At 44.4% G+C, this 21,900-nt stretch overlaps 1 long non-coding RNA gene across 3 annotated transcripts; it reads left to right on the top strand.

Annotated features, from left to right (window-relative positions):
* The first annotated feature begins 2,849 nt into the window (after nucleotides 1-2,849).
* Nucleotides 2,850-21,415, top strand: LOC129648565 (uncharacterized). Of its 3 annotated transcripts, XR_008712785.1 has the most exons (4): nucleotides 2,851-3,805; nucleotides 7,211-7,332; nucleotides 7,566-7,942; nucleotides 8,795-9,639. It is a non-coding gene; the product is annotated as an uncharacterized LOC129648565 (long non-coding RNA). The 3 variants fall into 3 exon arrangements; XR_008712784.1 differs by lacking the exon at nucleotides 8,795-9,639 and having other exon boundaries at nucleotides 2,850-3,805; nucleotides 7,566-8,338; XR_008712783.1 differs by lacking the exons at nucleotides 7,211-7,332; nucleotides 7,566-7,942; nucleotides 8,795-9,639 and adding exons at nucleotides 19,919-20,059; nucleotides 20,738-21,415 and having other exon boundaries at nucleotides 2,874-3,805.
* Nucleotides 21,416-21,900: the final 485 nt, after the last annotated feature.

The raw sequence follows: 21,900 nt of genomic DNA on the forward strand, positions 1-21,900 counted from the left end.
CAGAGGATTCAGAACCAACAGGGGCATTTAATAAACAGGACAGAACGAGATGCCGCGGTCCCGCGGCCCTGGGCCTGGTCTCTGCTCCCACCTGCTCGCGTTTATCGGCCTCACCAGTGGCATGTGAGGGCCACTCTCCCCGCCCGGGCTTGGCCTGGGCAGGGCCATGTGACACGTTGGAGACACTTCAGCCTGTTCTCAGCTTCTCTGTGCAACTTTACAGCCACATCTCTATCAACTAAGAGAGCCGTTCGTCCACACAATTCTCCCCACGGTTTTATACCTTGGTTATTTGCTTTTTAAAAGAGAATTGACTTATTTCTTCCTATCTGGGCCTTTCACACACCCACAATTTGCTTTGGCAAAGACAGTCTGGTGAGTCAGGGGGGCGGAATCCATCAATACCTATGGAATGTCATGCACGGCCCTCTTCCTCCACTAGGTATCATGTCTCTAAGCATCTCAGAAATGAGGACAATTCCATCCCCTCATTCCAGCAGAGGACACAGTTCATTCTTCAGAGGCAGCTGGGAATGAATGAAACTTTCTCACAGGAGTCCGGGTCAGGCTTCCTCAAACTGGGTGAGCTGCGTCAGGCTACATCACCCCGCATGGCTTTAAGGTTCTACATCCAAACGTGAGTCTATCAGTGCTTTTTAACCTTAGCTGCCCATCAGACACATACATACCTGTGCGTGCCTGCTAAGCTGCTTCAGTCATGTCTGACTCTTTGCGACTATATGGATCATATCCCATCAGGCTCCTCTATCCCTGGGATTCTCCAGGCAAGAATACTGGAGTGGGTTGCCATGCCCCACTCCAGGGGATCTTTCTGAGCCAGGGACTGAACCTGTGTCTCGTATGTCTTGCAGTGGCAGGCAGATTCTTTACTGCTCATGCTACATGGGAAGGCCCATACATACTTGTAGATACAGCTATACGTACATTAAGACCCTTTGGTATGAACAGTGCAATGAATATGGAGATGAGTAAGACACAACCTCCAGAGAAGGCAATGGCACCCCACTCCAGAACTCTTGCCTGGAAACTCCCATGGATGAAGGAGCCTGGTATGCTGCAGTCCATGGGGTCACGAAGAGTCGGACATGACTGAGTGACTTCACTTTCACTTTTCACTTTCATGCATTGAAGAAGGAAATGGCAACCCACTCCAGTGTTCTTGCCTGGAGAATCCCAGGGACGGCGGAGCCTGGTGGGCTGCCATCTATGGGGTCGTACAGAGTCGGACCCGACTGAAGCGACTTAGCAGCAGCAGCAGCAGCAAGACACAACCTCTATTTTGTTAGCTATTTTTAAAGTTCATTGCCATTTCGCTAATGATTGGGCCCTTCGCCTCAGCTCCCTGCTTTATGCCATGACTCAGCGGATTTTCACACTTGCCTTCCTCCTGTGAATTAACTCTCTCCAAAAACTGTGGCTCTTCCCGGGGCTTTTGGAAGCTTTCCTTGTGCTGAACCCCGATGACTGTGTTTTCTCTAAACGTATTTCCCCTGACTCTCTGAAAAGGAAACAGAATTTACACACTCTTCCTGTTGACATTTTTCTCTTCCGCCTCTAATACCACAGTTTTCAGCTTCTTTTCTTTTTGACGTTTATGTTTTGATTGGAGTCTAATTGCTTCGTGAAGATGTGTTAGTTTCTGCTGTGTGGCATGAATCAGCGATATGTACACACAGAGCCCCTCTCTCTGGAGGCTCCCTCCAGCCCCTCGAGGTCCTTATAGAGCCCCGTGCAGAGCTCCCTGTGCTCTGCGGCAGTGTCCCACTAGCTGCTCGTTTACACGTGGTCATGTACACACGTCAGACCTCCCTCATCTCCCAGTTTGTCCTGCCCTTCCCCCAACCATGGTGTCCACAAGTCCCTTCTCAAGAGCGGCCTCTCTGTTCCTGCCCCTGCAAACAGGCTCATCTGTACCATCTTTCTGGATTCCATACATGTGCGTTACTATATGATGTTTCTTAATTATTGACTTGTCATTTCCTATCTCATTTGGTGACTCATCTTTCTTTTCGCAGCCCTAGTTTTGGGGTGCTTCACCCCTACTCATCTTTCTCTAAGTTCTTCCTTTCAATTAGGTTTCAGTATCTTTAGCCATCACCCCTGAGTTCATAGTTCTCAAATCCCCAAGTTCAGCCTCAACTTCTTTTACAAGATTCAGTCTCTGCTTTCACCTCTCGGGTGTCTAGAAATCATTTGTCTCCAAACGGATACCCTGTCCTCTCTTTATATGCTTCAAACAAACATACCCTTTATTTCTTACAATCATACAATCTTTAGTCTTCAAAATTGGCTTGATAACTCAGGTCTTTTGCTTTTCATATAAATTCTTGAAACCCTTTGTGAAATTTTACACGCACACACACAAATCCTAGAAGGATTTTGATTGGGGTTGTGTTCAATGTATAGACTGATTCGGGGAGAAGGTGGCTCAGCGGCAAGGAACCTGTCTGCCAGTACACAAGATGCAGAGACTTTGGTTCAATCCCTGGGTCAGGAAGATCCCCTGGAGAAGAACATGGCAACCTACTCCCGTATTCCTGCCTGGAGAATTCCATGGACAGAGGAGCCTGGTGGACTACAGTCCATGGGGTCGCAGAGAGTCAGACACAACTGAGTCAGATACACACTCATACCTCTATTTATTTTCCTTATTTTATTGAAGGGGCAGAACCACCAGTACACTGTTATATAAAATTTGTAAGCATAGGCATGATTTTTTCTTCTTCTTAGGATGTTATAATATGTAGGATTACATAGAATGCTTCCTGTAGGTTTTTCATGGCTATTTATCAAGTTGAGGGGTTTGTTTATTCTTAGTTTGCTAGAATTTTTTATATTAAAATATGCAATTTTTATATTTTAAGTATATAAATAGAATTTTCATATTTATTTAATTTTCATTAAATTTTAAATTTTATAATGAGTATACACTGAACTTTGTTGACTGCTTCTTCTGCATCTTCTTTTTCACTTGGCTTAAACAGTCTTCTTTCTTCTCTCCCTTCCTCTTTTTATCATTCTTATTTGAGGATTGGACATTAATTACAAATACCAATAGAGACTGAGGTGTATGGCCATGTCCTTAATCACTAAGTTGTGTCTGACTCTTTGCAACTGCACGGACTATGGCCCACCAGGCCCCTCTGTCCATGGGATTTCCCAGGCAAGAATACTGGAGTGGGCTGCATTTCCTTCTCCAGGGCATCTTCCCCACCCGGGGATCTGAAGCCGCGTCTCCTGTCTCTTGCACTGGCAGGTGTTTCTTTGCCACTGCACCACGTGGGAAGGCCAGAGACGGCAGTAACCACTAGCATGCATGCTAAGTCGCTTCAGTTGTGCCCAACGCTATGCGACCCCATGGACTGAAGCCCACCAGGCTCCTCTGTCCATGGGATTCTCCAGGCAATAATACTGGAGTGGGTGCCAGGCCGTCTCCAGGGGATCTTCCCGACCCAGGGATTGAACCCGCCTCTCCTGTGTCTCCTGCATAGGCAGGCGGGTTCTTTAGCGCCACCTGGGAAGCTCCAAGGACTAGCACATATGCCCTTAATGAGTACACCTGTCTTTTCCCAGAGGGCTCCAGTGGGTGGTGGAGCCCTCTAGTTGGTAATCAATCAGACTAGGCTTGGCTGTTGCTAACTGCCTTCAGTGGACAGAGCCTTTAAATTCCTCTGGAGCTGAGCGGCCAGAACCAGGGGCGTGTGCAGCCTCTATGTGGCTCAGGCTTTTCCTCTGCGTGCCGGCCCGACCTCAGCTCCCTGCGGGTCTTGCCTGTCGTCCACAGGTCAGAGTCCTCTTCAAGTTCTTATTCGGCTCTCTGAGACGTTGCTGTTGCTGGTTACCCAGTGCAGGACTTGTGGTGGGCAGGGAGTCAGTGCCCCGGTCTCCAGTCTGAGCCTCGGTCTCAGGCAGGCGTGGAAGACCTGCAAGTTTGGGCATCGCTAGCGTTCTTGCTCTTCTGCTGGGCCAAGCAAAGTCTGCCTGGTCCCTTAGGCAGGGGAGGGCGTTTCTCTCGGGCAGGAGGAATTTTCTTGTCTCACAAGGGCTTTGCTTCTCTTTCTTCTCCAGCGGCTGGGTACCAATGCCCTGAGCCGGGGATGGTGAGGCCTCTACCCCGGGACGGGCCTCCCTGCCTCCATGCTGAGGTCCCCTTTGCACGAGGGCTTTCTGTCTGTCCTCTAGCCTTCAGGAGAGGACGCCTTTTGTTGTCCTTCTCTCTGAGGCAATGAATCTTTGACCCTTTGGGATTAAAAAGGCTGTCGGCCCTTCCCTAGCGACTAAGGATGGTTATTTCACAGGAAAGAAAGTTCCAAGAAAGGTGGAAGTGGTCTCACGCCGAGGGCCTCTGAAGGCAGGCGGGGGTTCTCCCTGGTCTCCAGCCCTGTCTCCACGTCTGATGAGCACCTCGGCCACAGGTGCTCCTGTGGGCTCCCTTCGGGCCGGGGCTCCTGCATATTCTCAGCGGCCCGATAATTGGCTTTTAAAAACTTGCTAATATTTTGGCTGCTTTCTTACCACCCTTATGGTGGCTGGTGTGTTGTCTTTACTCTGCCCCAGGGGGAAATGTTTTGTTTGATCTCTGCTTCCAGTTGCCATTAATTCTGCTCATTCAGTTGCCATGTAAACCTTTACTCTCTGATAAGCTCAGAAAAGCTTATGATGTTATCAATTATCTGGCTTCCTCACCCCCATCCCCCATCCTTAGGGTGGGAGCCACATTCAGTTGCATCTTCATTTTAAGAGCAGGCAGAACCTGAGTGGTTTGGCTACTATGTTTAAAGTCTGTACATGGTAAGGTTTGCCAGGCCAGTCAGAATTTACTTTTATGTTTTTGTTTTTGTTTTTTTGGTTCCTCTCTCTCCCACATTCTGGTAAAAAGTATTTCTTATGGCTCTGTATGTTTTTGTTTATCCCATTGCCTTCTATAATGCAGCTGAATTTCTTTTTCTTAATGGTTAACTAATGGCTTCAACACCATTTATTAACTACTTTCCCCAATGATTTGGAACATACAATTAAGCACATACTAAATTCCTACATGTATTCCTCCCCTCCCCCACCACCCTGGCCCCTGTGTTTGTATTTCCAGCACTCTTGCTATGATATATATGGTCAGTTGTCTGCAAAGATAAATGCCAGTCATTCCTCCCATTTTTGTATGTGGATGTTGCTCTCTCTCCAAGAGATGAAGACTTTGGCCTCTTCCCTCGAGTATTCTCTGGCCTGAGAGTTGCTTTGGTTGGGATTAATAGAAGGTGGTAGAGGTTATAGACGCCCTTTCTGGGCCTAGGTCTTAAGAGGATAGGCGGGTTCTGCGTTTTGTGGCTTCGAGTCTTGATTTACCATGGAAGTAGGTTTGGCTACTGTGATCAAGGGACCAGGTGGAACAAATAATGTCCTGAAGGGCGAGAGCCGCAGGAGGAGGAAGGATCTAGAAGATAAAAGGGGATGCATGGCCTGAGCATCCCAGCGGGCTCGGCTGAGGGACCAGGTGTGTGCAGGAAGCCATCTTGGCTCATCCAGACCAAACTGCATCCACCTGACCAAGCCCGCTTGCATAAGGCAGAAGAGGGGCTTTCTGAGCTAATCCTGGGCAAACCAACCCACTGGTTTTGTCTTGCTTTTAGTCAGTAAGTTTTGGGAGTGGCAGTGAGGGCTTCCCTGGTGGCTCAGTGGTAAAGAACCCGCCTGCCAGTGTAGGAGACGTGGGTTCAATCCCTTGTTCGGGAAGATCCCCTGGAGAAGGAAATGGCAACCTGCCCCAATATTCTTGCCTGGAGAAGCCTATGGACAGAGGAGTCTGGCGGGCTACAGTCCATGGGGTCACAAGTGAGAGACTAAACAAACAGCAAAGTCTTGGGATTGTGGTTATGCAGTGATAAGTAATGTGGCCTGCATTTTTTTCAGTAAGGAACCAGAAATTGAAAGTGAGAGCTGATGAATCAATGGTAGGAAATAGACCAGCACTGGAAATATTTGTCAGTAATTTTGGGGGAAATTGCTAGAGGAATTCAAAGGAAGTCCTTGTGAAAGCCCTCAGGACTAGTCAAAACTCAGAAAAGATGGAAAAAAGTCATTTGCAAAAGACAGACCCATGCAAATTTGGGGGTACAGTTATACCCAAATAATCACAAGACAAACCAGAACATCTTGAAACCAGATACATCGGCCCTTGGTTTCAGCAAGCAGAAAATGGTGTCGATGTCTTTCTGTTCCATTGTGAGAGAGGTCCCTTCACAGTTGGAGATCTTGACTCGACTTGTTCTCCAGGTAGCTGATTACAGGTGTGGGGGTTTTCTTCAGACAAGGCTAACCCCTGGCCAAGTCAGGCCTTGTTCTCAGTCATTTTTAAAAGAAGATTTTCATTGGAGTATAATTGCTTTGCAATGCTGGGTGTGTTTCTGCCATACAACGGTACGCATCGGCTGTGTGTGCACATATGTCCCCTTTTCCTGGAGCACCCAGCGCTGTAGGTCATAGCAGGGCAGCGTGCTGAGCTCTCTGCGCTCTACAGCAGGCTCTCTTTCATCACCTGTTTTGCACATGGTGCTGTGTATACATCAGTGCTGCTCTCTCAGTTCATCCCACCCTCCCCTTCCCCGCTGTGCCCACAGGTCCGCTCTCTAGGTCTTTGTCTCTATTGCTGCCCTGCAAATAGGTTCATAAGGACCATTTTTCTAGTATATTGTATATACTTCACCGTACATAAGCGTTAATATACGATGTCTGGTTTTTTTCCTCTGACTTACTTCACTTGTATGACAGACTCTAGGCTCATCCACATCACTGCAGCTGACTCAGTGTCTTTCCTTTATATGACTGAGTAGTATTCCACTGTGTGTATGTACCACGGCTTCTTTATCCCTTCATCTGCTGATGGACATCTGGGTTGCTTCTGTGAAGTCCCCATTTTTTAAAGGACTGTGTATGTGGCGCATCAGGCACGGTGTGAGGGGAGAGAGTTAAAAACCGCCTGGGTCCCCAGCTACAAAACTCAGCAGCCTGCCGGGTGGCGAGGTGTAGACGGGGTTTGTGAAGGCAGGTTTAGGCGTGCCCTCTGCTCCTGTCCCCTGAGGTGTTGAAACGAGACAGCAGCCCTTACGAGGCAAAGCTGGGCAGCCGGCAGCTGCAGGGCCTGCCCCTCTGACAGCTGAGCCGGCCGTCACTGACTCACCTCCTCCACCCCCAGCACAGCCCAGAGCCCCACGGAGGATCTTGAATGCCTGGGTTCCATGCAGCTGCCTCACGGCATAGCAGCCCTGGAGTCATGAAGGGAAACCGATGGTCTCCGGGAAGAGTTCCAGGGGCCTCGTGAGACGTGCTGTGGATAAAAAGGGCGGGGGTAGGGAGGGTGGATTGTGTTTGCCATCACTCAGGAGTTATTTCCCATTTACAAGCCTGCGATCGGATCCTGGCCATTTGTTCTACCCACAATGACACGCCAGGAAAGGAGACTTGTAATGGAAAATTCTTTTCGACCTGTTTTTTTTTTTTTTTTTTTTTTACGATTTCAGCAAAGATATAAACATCCTCATTTTTCACAGGAGAATAAAACTTGTGAAACATACATCCAGCGAGGCTTTACAGCCTTTCAAGTGGAGAAGGATTACAAAAGTTGCTGCTTCCAGAGTCTGAGCCTTTTCAACCTAAAAGCTGCTACTCGGAGCTCATCTACTTTTCATGTTACCGAAAGCATGGGTGAATCTTTAAAAAGCAATAAAATTCAAATAGCACCCACTGGGGACTAGGAAATAGGCTTTCAGAACAGGTGGATTCATTTAATTTCAGTCATGTTCAGTTAAAAAGAAAGCAGGAGAGGGAAGTCCAGACAGAAGCTGAGCGGAGAAAAAGCAGGCGGATTTGAACGAGATGACCTTCAAAGGTCCTCGCTTTGGATACAGCTTCTCACAAACCCACAAAGGTAGACAGAAAACCAGAGCCACCGGGGAAGAAAAAACTCTGATAGGGCACACGCATAACAAACATCTCCCATCCATCACAATTTGTGCATCTTTTATTTTTCTCTACCTTTTTGTTTCATATTGGCATATAGACTCCGTGGTGTCAACCAAAAATATATAGTTAGAGAGTTGCTTTATTTGGTGGGAATATTTAGGACTCTGATCCCAGGAGCCCCCATCTCAGTAGCTCTGAGAAAACTGCTTCAAGGAGGCAGGAGGGGGAGTCAGGCTATATACAAGTTTGCACCAAAGGGAGTAGGCAGCCTGAACACCAAAGATCAGGTGTCTAGTTAAGGAATTTAATGCACGCCTCTGGGCTCACTGAATTCTTTCTTTTCAAATGCACGTAAGCTATCTGGGGCCTGTTTGCTTGTTCACCTCACTTCTTGAGTTCCCCTAGTTCCTCAGGAATCACCACTGGGAAGTGGCAGCCTCGGCCAGATCAGTTTTGGAAGCCCTGATTCCCATTTGGAGGCCAGAAATCACTAGCGGCTGTGGCATTTCTTGTTTGTTAATAATGGTAGGAGATATTTTCATTCCACACACGTGTTTATGTACAATATTTGCTTTTCTGACGTCACCCTGTATGATGGTCTCCGGGTCCATCCACATCTCCCAATTTTGTTCCCTTTTGTGGCTGAGTAATAGAAGGAATTCATTGTTGAACTTGTGTTCTACAGGGCCTGGGAATTTAGACTTTGAGATTCGCTGGAGCAAGCTCTGATTTTTCCAGCCGTGACACAGTGGCTCAGAGTCACTACATGCTTGTCTAATTTTCTCCTCTAAGAAAGGCCCTGATTCCCTTGCTACAGGTTCAACCAAATTTTAAACATGGAGAGCATAATTCGGTCATCAGAAGTCTTTTCATTACCATGCATCCATCAAAGATCCCAAAATAATGGCGCTGTATTTGCCTATAAACAGAACATGTGTTTCATGGGTTGCGAAAATGCCCACAGAAACGGCTTTCTCCATACGGTCAGCCTGCTGTTTTGGAGGACGCCGACAACCCTGCAGAGATGAGACGAACTGGCCCGGGCTGGCAAGCCTGTATGCTGCGGCTTTTGCATGAAGTAGTTGAGCAGGATCTTAACCTGAGTTTTGCATTTGAGTTCCCTACTAATGCCAAGAGGTCTTTAGGAGCAAATGTGTATCTGACATCTATTTAGCCCTGTCAGGGGTTGTCATGGAAGCCAAGGTGATATTGACTTCAGCAAGGTCCTTTGAGGTGAGGTGTTGCGGGGGGTGGGGGAACTGGATGTAGCTGCTGCTTCTATTTTCATGTCTGTCTGCCGTTTGCCAACAGGTTAAGTTTCTCCCACCTCCTTGTCAGCACTTCCCAAAGTCTCCCCTCCTGCAGGGCATCTGGTGATATTAGAGGAGTTTGGGCTTAACTGGTGGTAGCGATGACAACGGATATGCCAGAGATCCACACTTCCTCTCCACTCGCTGTAGTTGCAAGATTTTTTCCCCCCTCGGCCTTTTAAATTTTATGGTGGTTTAGAAGGAGAAGGCTCAGTCTTTTAAAAGAATATCCTGTGTCATATTTCTCAAGTGTGAAAGAGCAGAAAAAGAAAGATAACAGATGCCAAAGAAGTTTGAAAGCTGAAGATGTCCAGTGGAACTGAAATGGATCAAGACTCAACAGTAGCCTGCACATAATAGCCTGAGCAATCTATGAGGGCAAACGTTGGAATTATAAGAGCAGCAATTTACTGACCTATCACTTAGAATCTAAGTCTTTAGATTAGGATTGAGATTTGAAAACTCTGACATGGCTTTATCTATTATTGTAATTCACTGCTGGGTAATGCATTTAAATTGGGTTTTCAGTCTCAAGTTCCAAATTTGTAAATGAGCTCTCCAGAGCTGTTTCCTGAGCTTAAAAAATGACTAAATACTCTCGTTTTCTGAAAGCAAACACCTGAGATACTTCTATAGACGGAGGTTGTTTTGCAGTACTCTGAGCTTGAGTACCTGCAGGGGCACACTCATGCCCATAGCCGCTGCCTTTCCTCCTCCTCCCCTAGCAGGGTTTTGCTCCTACTTCTAAGCTTAAATTCTTAATATGTGCTAAGTCCTCTGCAAAATGGGTTACCCAGCTTGTCCCAGAAATCCTCCAAGGTATCCACCGGCTGTATCTCCATTTTACAGACAAGACACCCAAGGAATAGAGTGGTGACCCGGCTAATAGTGGAAAGCTATTTCCTGAAACTGTGTTTTCACTACCATCCAGGTGTCCTTCCCAACCAGTAAGACTAGCAACCCATACTCTGGTAGTTGCCTTTATTTTCATTATAAACTGCATTTTAAAAACCTAATATTTTAGGAAATTGTTTTAAAAGGTTTTCCATCTATTTACCTGTGGAAAAGTGGATTTTTACCCATCATCTCCCAAATGGTTAGGTATATAGGTATGTAGATTTATAGATCTACAGCTTGATATAGCCATCTGAAAGTAACTGATTGTCTTCAAAGGAATAAAAGTTAAGTAACATGGATGAGGGTGAGAGGGTTAATATCTTGAAATTTTATATATATATATATTTATATTATCAGATGCTCAGTTGTCCTCGACTCTTTGTGACCCCATGGACTGCAGCACTTCAGGCTTCCCTGTCCATCAGCAACTCCTGGAGTTTGCTTAGACTGATGTCCATCGAGTTGGTGATGCCACCCAACCATCTCATCCTCTGTCGTCCCCTTCTCCTCCCGCCTTCGATCTTTCCCAGCATCAGGGTCTTTTACAGGGAGTCAGTTCTTTGTATGAGGTGGCCAAAATACTGGAGCTTCAGCTTCAGCATCAGTCCTTCCAATGAATAGTCAGGGTTGATTTCCTTTAGGATGGACTGGTTGGATCTCCTTGCAGTCCAAGGGACTTTCAAGAGTCTTCTCCAGTATTACTATTCTCAAAAGCAATTTAAAATCTAATCAAAGAATAACAACAACATAGCAATGTATTCCCCTAGAAGAATGCTGGCTTTCCAGTAGATAAGAAATTACAACTGGGATACTCTTTATGTACCATCAGTAACAGTATTAGTCACATTTCTTCCCAACTTAATTGACATTAACAATTCAATTCCAGGGATCAATTCATTACATTTTAATTATTCTAGCATGTGTCATACTTTCTTACCCTTAAAAAGAAATGAGTTTTTTTTTTTTTTTCAGTGCCTTGGCATTTACCATTCTACAAACTAATGCAACTTTATTAAATCTCACTCAAAGAATGCAAGCTTCTAACTTAGAGTTCAGCTTGATAAGCTGGATTTCAACAAAGCACTACACAGTGCCTGACACAGGGCGGAAACTCAGGGCTGGGTTTCCTGGAGGGCTTTAGCTAATGCCACCATGCTGCTCCTCGGTTCTCTGAACGTGCGCTCACTCACTAGTTCACTCACTTTTTCAGCTTTGCTCAGGATTAATTAGGTTCTTTTCAGGTGTCCAGTCACCCTCAAGTCGTGACAATATACGGAGAGTTATGGGAGCAAAAGAAGGCATCCAGGAGCCTCAGCCGCTCCTCACTCTGGGTCAAATGGTGGGCATGGCAGGCTCTGTCTTAGCATAAAATGCCAGGCATTCTTTTAGACTCGGATGCAACTTCATCTAGCCTTCTATTTGATCACTGCATCATCCTTTTTGTAACCAGCTGGAGTTTTGGGCTATAATACAGAAACGATTTTTGGATGCATCATGCTGGGGCCACTATAGACATCTCATCTGAGTAACTCAATCTGTTTACCAGTTGCATCTTTAGAAGAGTTGAGCATGCATCACCTCTGTTGTGCTTAATACAATATGCATTTGCACAATATTCTCCAGGCAGGAAAAACAAATTGCGTATCTGTTCATCATGAGCAACACTTTAGAAAATGGCTTATGACCTCTGGGCTCTAGGATTTCACGGGCTGCATTTGAATGTTGGATTTGCCACTAGTTTGCCCTGTGTCCTGGTACGAGATCATTCAAGCTCCCTAAGTCACACCTGACTCATTTCTAAAGTGGGTCTCTTGTGAGGATTAAAGCATACAAAGTAAATACGGCTCTTAGCACAGAAGCAGGACATCTAGTAATCACTGAATACATAATAACTCTTACATATGTGGTTGATGCTCTTTTTTTTTAACCCCCTCCAGTTTTAATGAGAGAAAATTGACCAGACAGTGTATAAATTTAAGATGTAGGATGGTTTGATTTGTATATATTGTGAAACGATGACCCTTAGTTCCCGGGGAGTACCCTCAGATCCCACGTTATTTTCCTCTGTGGTTCGTCACCGGATGTTGAGTATAGCCCCTGAGCTACACAGTCCGACCCTGTTCATCTATCCTGTATATCATGGTTTGCCTCTGCCGATCGCAGACTTCCAGCCTGTCTCTCCCTACCTCACCCCCCACCCCCTGGCAACCACAAGTCTGTTCCCTCTGTCTGTGAGTCTGCTTCTGTTTCATGATTATGTTCACTTGTGCAGTATTTCAGCCTCCACATATAAGTAATATCATGTGGTGTTACTCTTTGTCTTTAATTCACTTAGCGTGATAATCTCTAGATCCATCCATGTTGCTGCAAATGGCATTATTTCACTCTTTTTATGGCTGAGTAATATTCCACTGTATATGTCTGTGCTGTGCTTAGTTGCTCAGTCATATACACACACATGCTCCATTTTATCCATTCATCTTTCAATGAACATTTGGGATGTTTCCATGTCTGGGCTATTGTAATTAGTGCAGCTATGAACACAGGTAAATCTTCAGACTCTTAATTTGAGATCTTAAATAGTCAAACTTTTAGAGGATTATTTTATAACTGGGAGAATAATCTGAAGTGCCTTCTGCTGCAGAGCTTTTTTTTAGGCAAGTGCCATGGATTTGACTATGCTTGCACGGACTTAAGTGACAGGTGTCATGATCTTGAAACTGAACGTCAAGGTTGAGTGTACTGGCTGAGAAATGCTTGCTGAGGCAGGTATATTAAACTCATGCATTGCGGCCATCACAAAGGAGAGTTTTCATTGCGTGACAGACATTTCTTGCCCAGGAAATTGTATTTAAATGTCCTTCATGTTTACACAATTTACGAGTGGGGCACCCTGAGTAATCTATTAAAATACTAGACCCTCCCTTCTTGGCCTTTCCTGCTGCTACTCCCCCCTAATTCTCCCTACTGTCTTGGACCCTAAATGCGTCAAGCAATTAAGAAGGATTTTTCAAGGTTTTACACAAGTTTTTTTTTTCCCCCTAGAATTTTATTTCTTCTCATTTCTCACCAGGAAAGCTACTGTCTGTTGAAACCCCACTTAAGTTTTTCTAGAGGGAAGCCTTCCTTTCTACCTTCTTACCTACATAAAAATATAACGCACATCAGAGTTATCTTGAGTTCCTAGAAATGAGTGCCATATTGACACCATAAATACAAAATGTGTGTGTGTCAGTTGACTAACAGCTATCGTTGAAACCTGAGCAAATATAGGGTCAAGGTTATATCTTTGGACTTTTGCTTTAGAATGGTATCCTAACCAGGCTTGCTTGATAAAGAATCTATCTGCAATGTAGAAAACCTGGGTTTGATCCCTGGGTCGGGAAGATCCCCTGGAGAAGAAAATGGCAACTCACTCCTGTATACTTGTTTGGAGAATTCCATGGACAGAGGAGCCTGGCAGGCTACGGTCCATGTGGTCACAAAGAATCAGACACAACTGAGCTAATTAATTGTTGGCTTTTCCTCAGTATGATATTAATTTGATTTTGCTTTTTTGCTCAATATTTATAAGAATTCTTGCAATTATGGGATCTAACAACTTTAGAGAAATTTTTCTTCTATTGAAGACCAATTAAAAACACTATTCTAAAATATTCTCTTGTGATACAAATAAATATTAGATCTATTCAAAGAAACAGAGTGAAACTATTTATCGCAAAACTAATAAAGAACTCTAATGGTCAGCTCACCTGATCTGTGACTGAGTGTCTATAACAAACTGAATCTCACTCTCTATGTAAGATGGAAATGGCCTGAGTCATTATGGACTAGTATTTATCACTCTGTGGCCAGTGGACGCCCATGTTTAACCATGGCGACCTTTCATCCTAGGTTAAATTTTTTAAAAAGTAGCTTGGATGTATCGTATCATTTTGCATCTTTCCAATGGAAAACAGATCTACGGTTTGACTTTTTAGTGACCTTTTATTTTTAAATTTTTGTTTGTTTTTGGCTGTGCTGGGTCTTCACTGCGGCGTGGGCTTCTCTCTGTGTGAGTGGGGGCTGCTGGGACATCTCACTGCAGTGACTTCCCTCGGGTGCTCAGGCTTCAGTAGTTGTGGTTGTGGGCTCAGTGCTCGTGGCTCCCGGCTCTAGGGCTCAGCAGTTGCCGTGCAGGGGCTTAGTTGCTCTGTGGCATGTGGGATCTTCCTGGATCATGGATCTAGCCCGTGTCTCCTGTGTTGGCAAGCTGATTCTTTACCACTGAGCCACCAGGGAAGCCCCTGAATGATATGTTAAGTTCCCTCGTTAGGAGTTGGTCAACTTTAAACATTGGGAGGTGGAATGGGGTGAAAGGTCTCCATATAAAAATATGTATTTGCTTACTAATTAATTCTGTAGAACATTCTGTTCCAAGGCAAACCCTCCCTATAATAAAATCATTTGGGGAAAAACACCTACTGCCAGCTTGCACTTGGCGAGTGACTATGGATCTGAATATTGTATTCTCCCAGAGACCAAAAAAAGAACAATGATCTCAGAAAGGCCTGTTGTTTTGGCAAGCAGCAAAATGCAATTGCATTTCTACATGTGGAGTAGCAGTTGGTACTTTATAAATGGTTAATGCTGGTATGATTCCAGGAGGCATTAGAAATATTAGTTGGTAGCACATTACAACTCAGCAATTCTGCACATAACCAGAGTTGGGTAGCATCCATACAGAATATTTACTACGTAGCCAGGAACTTGAGAATATGCTTCTGGAAGCAAAACGAGATGGTGATGAGAAAAATGATGTAATGTACAGTGTGCCAAAATAGCTATAAAGGAAAATTATTCATTGGAAAAATAAACACACATGGACATGGATGATAGTTCTAATGATCGTTATACCTGCTCAGATTTTAAAAAAAATATGGTTTTAACAATGGCTATCAAAGTACTAAAATCTAGTTGACATTTGATGTTTTTCCCCAAATTTCTCACTTTGGAATTTGTACATACACACATGCATATAGGTGTCTGCATACATAGGTACATGCATGTACTCTTCTAAAATTTTATATTTTAATTTTTTAAAAATGTTAATATTGTGTGATAATTAATGGAGGAGAGTAGAGAATCTAGAAACACATGAACAGATAGTCTTCCATTTTTACTAGTGTGGTCAATTTAATGCTACATGTTTTAAACATGTGCTACTTTCAATAAATGTTTAAGATTTTATCATAAATACTAATATATGTGTGTTCCTTTTTCATTTATTTTTATTGGCATATAATCACTTTATAATGTTGTGTTAGTTTCTGCTGTACCTCAAAGTGAATCAGCCATATGTATACACATCTCCCCTCTCTTGGATTCCTTCCCATTTAGGTCACCACAGAGCATTGAGTTAGAGTTCCCTGTGCTATTCAGTAGGTTCTCATTAGTTACCTATTTTATCGGAGGAGGCAATGGCAACCCACTCCAGTACTCGTGCCTGGAAAATCCCATGGATGGAGGGGCCTGGTGGGCTGCAGTCCATGGGGTCACTAGGAGTCGGACACGACTGAGTGACTTCACTCTCACTTTTCACTTTCATGCATTGGAGAAGGAAATGGCAACCCACTTGTGTTCTTGCCTGGAGAATCCCAGGGATAGTGGAGCCTGGTGGGCTGCCGTCTATGGGGTCGCACAAAGTCGGACACGACTGAAGCGACTTAGCAGCAGCAGCAGTAGAAAGGAAAAGACAAATACCGTAGGATATCACTTATATGTGAGATTTCAAATACAACACAATGAACCTATCTGGAATGAAAACAAAATCATGGACCCAGAGAATAGATTAATGTGCCCAGGGCGGTGGGTGGGGGACTGGAGAGGGGTGGAGAAGGAGGTTGGGGTGGAAGATGTAAGTTTTTACATATATGGATAAATGGATAAACAAGGCCCTACTGTATAGGATAGAGAACTGTACTCAATACCCTATATAAACTATAATGGAAAAAATGTAAATATAAAAAACTGGATTGCTTTGCTGTACAGCAAAAATGAACACAACAATGTAAATCAATTACACTTCAATAAAAATTGATCAGAAAAAGTTCTTAAAAGAGAACATCTATGTCTTGACTGAGTGCTTGCTCCTCCTACTCTGAATGAAATCGGTTAATTACACCTCCTGCAATCAAATTAGATTATATCTGTCTATCAATTCCTTTTATATTTGGCGTATATTCCTTGGGCAAACATAATTTTGACAGTATTTGCCTTGTTAATAGCGGTTTGCTCCTAGAACTAAAATTCTTTACACTGTCTCTCAAGCCAGGCAAACTGAGGCTTTACACACACTTTAAAAAAAAAACAAACAAACCCTGTTTCATACCACTGATTACTGCTTAGGCTGGAAAGCCCACAATTTAATTATTGGATTAACCACACTAATCATCTCCTTGAACCAGCTGTCCAATTGCCAAATTGTCCAACAGAGAGGAGTAGCATTCAGCTTGCGGAGAAATTCTAAGTCATTACAAGCAATTAGCAGGAAGCAGGATAGCAATGACTAAAGATTTATTTTGGACTCAGACTCTCTGAGATGAAATGCTGGCTGGCTGCTGCTGTGGGCTTTTGAGCATTTACTGTACCTTTCTGTATTGGCTTCTGTTTCTTTTTTTTTTTAATCTTGAACAATCACTCAAGTGTATAAAGTGTTAGTCGCTCAGTCAAGTCTGACTCTTGAGACCCCATGGACCGGAGCCTACCAGACTCCTCTGTCCATAGAATTCTCCAAGCACGAATACTAGAGTGGGTAGTCATTCCCTTCTCCAGGGGATCTTCCTGACCCAGGGATTGAACTCGGGTCTCCCCCACTGCAGGCAGATTCTTTACCATCTGAGCCACCAGGGAAGCCTGAAGTGTATAAGTGAAGTGTCTATTAATCACTCAGCACAGGTTCTGTCATTTAAGCATGTAAAACCTAAATGATGTTATAATTATTATGATTTATCCAAAGCTATGTTATCTCTGATGGCAGCTAGTAAATTCTGTTTTCTTTCCTGTAGAGCCACAAGTTTCTCCCTTTTCCTTATATTTTTGTCATGTAAGATTAAAAAAAACAAATTGGCACAGTTCCAAGGGAGTCAACCCCAATCTTTTGGAAGGCAGTGGGGGGCAGGACCTACAGCAGGGGGTGAAAGGGCTTCCCCCAAAAATGTCTGCACTTAGGAATATTAGATATGGAGCTAAATGACTTTAAAAAATCCGTTACTGCATAAATACCAAATTAGGACACCTGTTACGGGTGGTATCTGAATACGTGTCTACTAATGATGACTAGAATGTTCTTTGCCTTTCCATAGAGGGACTCTTGTTACTCTTGGGGCTGTACTAAGACTTGGCAAATCAGTGCCCTTCTGGAGAATGTAACCATGCTTTGTGGAGCTGGCCCACAGGCACTCAATTATTTAGAGACTCTTGGGCACATGGCCTATCAGCTCTTGGATGGTAATTCAGAAGTCATGGGGGCTGCCTATCTGAGCTGCTGAGAAGAGGAATGTTCTACATCAGACATTGATGTGTAGCACGTGATGCCCTGAAGTCTCCAGTCATGCTCTGGTCTAGCCTTTGCCTCGATTGTGTAGAGATTCGTAGAACGCACTGTGGATTCTGTAGTTCCCTACAGTATGAACTTCTAAGTCACATGTGGCTCTTTGGTCAGATACATTTCTATAGGATTAGATCTGCTGTACTATTGGGTTGACCAAAGAGTTCATTTTAGCTTTTTGGTAAGATGTAATAGGCTTTCCAGGTGGCAAAGTGGTAAAGAATTTGCCTGCCAATGACGGGGGGATGTGGGTTTGATCCCTGAGTCAGGAAGATCCTCTGGAGCAGGAAATGGCAACCCACTCCAGGTTTCTTGCCTGAAGAATCCCATGGACAGAGGAGCCTGGTGGGCTACTGTCCATGGGGTCACAAAGAGTCAGGCATGACCAAGCACCTGAGCACACACGCATGCATGGAAAAACCCAAACAAACTTTTTGGCCAACCCAATTTTTAAAAAAATGTATTTAGAAATATGACGTTACATGGAAAATAATCATTATCACTTTACATATTTTTGACCCCCGCCTAGTCAAAGCTATGGTTTTGCCAGTGGTCATGTATGGATGTGAGAGTTTACTATAAAGATGAATGCTGAAGAATCAATGCTTTTGAACTGTGTTGTTGGAGAAGACTCTTGAGAGTCCCTTGGACAGCAAGGAGATCCAACCAGTCCATCCGAAAGGAAATCAGTCCTGAGTGTTCATTGGAAGGACTGATGTTGAAGCCGCAACTCCAATACTTTGGCCACCTGATGCGAAGGGCTGACTCATTGGAAAAGTCCCTGATACTGGGAAAGATTGAGGGCAGGAGGAGAAGGGGATGACAGAGGATGAGATGGTTAGATGGCATCATCGACTTGATGGACATGAGTCTAAGTAAACTCCAGGAGTTGGTGACCAACAGGGAGGGCAGGCGTGTTGCAGTCTATGGGGTCACAAAGAGTTGGACACGACTGAGCAGTTTAACTGAACTGAAACCTTTGTATAATGAGTTCACTTGATCCTTAAAACCATCTTGGATGCGTGGCAGATGTCTTGCCAAAACAATGCAGCCAATAAGTGGCAAACAATGCCGTGAATCCAGACTTTGACTTGAAATTCCTTATGCTTCACTATGGGCTTCCCTAGTGGCTCAGATGGCAAAGAATCCCCCTGCAATGCCGGAGATCCAGGTTCAATCCCTGGGTGGGGAACATCCCCTGGAGAAGGGAATGGCTACCCACTCCAGCATTCTTGCCTGGAGAATTCCATGGACAGAGGAGTCAGGCAGGCTACACTCCATGGGGTCGCAAAGAGTTGGGCACAACTGAGCAACTAACACACACACACACACACACACACACAGACACACACACACACACACGCTTCACTATACCTCATTCTCCCTGAGCCACATATTACATCACTCATGGAAGTGTAAATTTAAAAATGACCTGACCTCACCTCTTATTTACTCACTGAGTCTTGTTTGACCTTTTTGACCGCACTGACCATAGCCCGTCAAGCTCCTCTGTCCATGGGATTTCCCAGGCAAGAATACTGGAGTGGGTTGCCCTTTCCTTCTCCAGGGGAATCTTCCCGACCTAGGGATTGAACCTGCATCTCTTGCATTGACAAACAGATTCTTTACCAACTGAACCACCAGGGAAGCCCCTATCTTACCTCTCCTCCCAAATTTCCATGCTCTCTGCTACCTGCCAAAGTCATGGCCTTCATTGACTTCTCCACTCCCTATTTAGTGACCAAGATACCTGAAAACTACTGTAGAGGAAGGAGCTTTGCAGTGTTGAGCAGAATGCAGGTGTCTAGGGCTTTGCGATCCAGACAGTCTGGTGTCACTTCCTGAGAAACCTGGCAGTCAGTGCTGATGTTAATGACTATGCCTCTTGACCTTTGCCTCCAGGTAGATTCCAAGCCCTCTGTTTCAATACCGCCGCCTCTCCTGACTCACTGCGCTTCTGACTTCCACAAACAACCAAACCAACATCCTCCTCTTCCTCTTCATTCCACCTCTGCTTTCTGTATTTCCATTCTAATATACAGTGAAACACTTTCCGAGAAAAAACCCGACCTGTTACAGGCAAGATAATCAGGTTTATGTCTTCTTAATCATAGTTGATTTATTATTGCCTTCCTTTTCAAACCAGTCAATCCTAAAGGAAGTCAAGCCTGAAGATTTCCTGGAAGGACTGAAGCTGAAGCTCCAGTCCTTTGGCCACCTTAAACAAAGAGCTGACTTACTGGAAAAGACGCTGATGCTGGGAAAGATTGAGGGCAGGAGGAGAAGGGTGAGATGGTGGATTTGAGCAAACTCTGGGAGATAGTGAAGGACAGGGAAGCCTGACACACTGCAGTCCATGGGATCGCAAAGAGTCAGACACAATTTAGTGACTGAATATCAACAAATTATTGGCCTCAGAATCTCATCCCCTAGTAGCTGGTCCCCTCTTTCCCTGGGCCTTCACAGTTCCCTCAAGGGTAATGATGCTCTAGACCAGGGGTCCCCAGCCCCCTGGAGCTAATGCCTGATTACCTGAGGTGGAGCTGATGTAATAATAAAAGAAAAAAAGTGAACAATGAGTGTAATGTGCTGGAATCATCCCCAAACCAGCCCCCACCCTGGTTCGTGGGAAAAATTGTCTTCCATGAAGCTGGTCCCTGGTGCTAAAAATGCTGGGGATGGATCCCTAGGGCTTCCTTTTAGCTTCTTTTGGAAGATCCAAGGAATATGCAGCCTTTCATGGGCAATTGCACCCTAGTCAGAGATGCATGAAATTGTCAGCCTTGATTCTGGACCACTCTCAGTCCTGGTTACAAAATGCCCCAAACCAGAGACCCGCCACGTACGAGAAAGTATAAGATGTTAATGTTTTCAAACAGGGCCCGAGTGTCCTTTCGGCTCTCCTCCGTGATTATTCATTAGTCATTCAGCTTCAGATCATTGTCGCTGTCTGTGTGTTTTCCAGGTCCTAATTAAACATGTTGACTGTACATCTGATGAGCCAAAATCACTGATGCCTCATCCACAGGTTATGTCTCCCATAATTACCAAGCTGCATCGGTCAGAGGAGGAGCCCAGCAGCAGCTTCATCTTTCCAGATGGAGAGTTTAGAGTCACATGACTGTATCCCTGTTATTAGCACACACTGACGTGGGCTGTGGATATCCCCTGCTCACTGAATCATGACCAAGTCCTTCTCTGACATAGTGACTTGTTGGATGGACTAGATTTCTGCTTTAATACCCCACCCAGATATGCACTGGAACTTTTCTGGGCTTTGTTTTTTAGCTTTTTTTTTTTTTTTTTAATAAACACTCAAAGTTCATTATTTAGATCAGATATAACTAGAAGAATAGATATATTGACAGGCCACTAAATTTACACAATAGGTAGTAGCTCAGTGACAAGGTGCTCTGGTTTTTTGGAGGGGCTGAACCCCAAATATAGGGCTGCTCCTGAAGGCTTTCACGGAGGTTTCTTCTTCCAGGAAGGTTTCCCAGATCTTTCTCGTCATTTCCCTTCACCAAAGTGAAGTAAACGGTCTCATCCTCAAATGTTCACATAACTTTATTTCACCTGCTTTCCTGTACTGGAGTTACTTATTCATGTCTTACCTCTCTATTAGAGAGAAGCTGCTGTAGAGAAGATGTCTCTTTCATTTATCTCCCCATGGACACCTTGATTAGCACAGTGTGATGTAAGTTGAGTAGATATTCTTGAATGAATGAGTGAATGAATTGATAAGCATTTAGAGCTGGAACTTGAAGGACAGACAGGCAGGTTGAGATGCTTTTTATTTTATTTTTTTCTGGGAATTCAATCTATGTTGCTTTATTATACATCTTTTTTTTAATTTAAATTTATTTATTTTAATTGGAGGCTAATTACTTTACAATATTGTATTCGTTCTGCCACACATCAACATGAATCCACCATGGGCATACACGTGTTCCCCATCCTGAACCCCCCTCCCACCTCCCTCCCCGTACCATCCCTCTGGGTCATCCCAGTGCACTAGCCCCAAGCATCCTGTATCGAACCTGGACTGGTGATGTTTCTTATATGATATTATATATGTTTCAGTGTATTGGGGTACAGCTGATCAACAGTGTTGTGATGGTTTTTCAG

Source organism: Bubalus kerabau, chromosome 4 (genome assembly GCF_029407905.1).
Source record: "Bubalus kerabau isolate K-KA32 ecotype Philippines breed swamp buffalo chromosome 4, PCC_UOA_SB_1v2, whole genome shotgun sequence".
Taxonomy (NCBI): domain Eukaryota; kingdom Metazoa; phylum Chordata; class Mammalia; order Artiodactyla; family Bovidae; genus Bubalus; species Bubalus kerabau.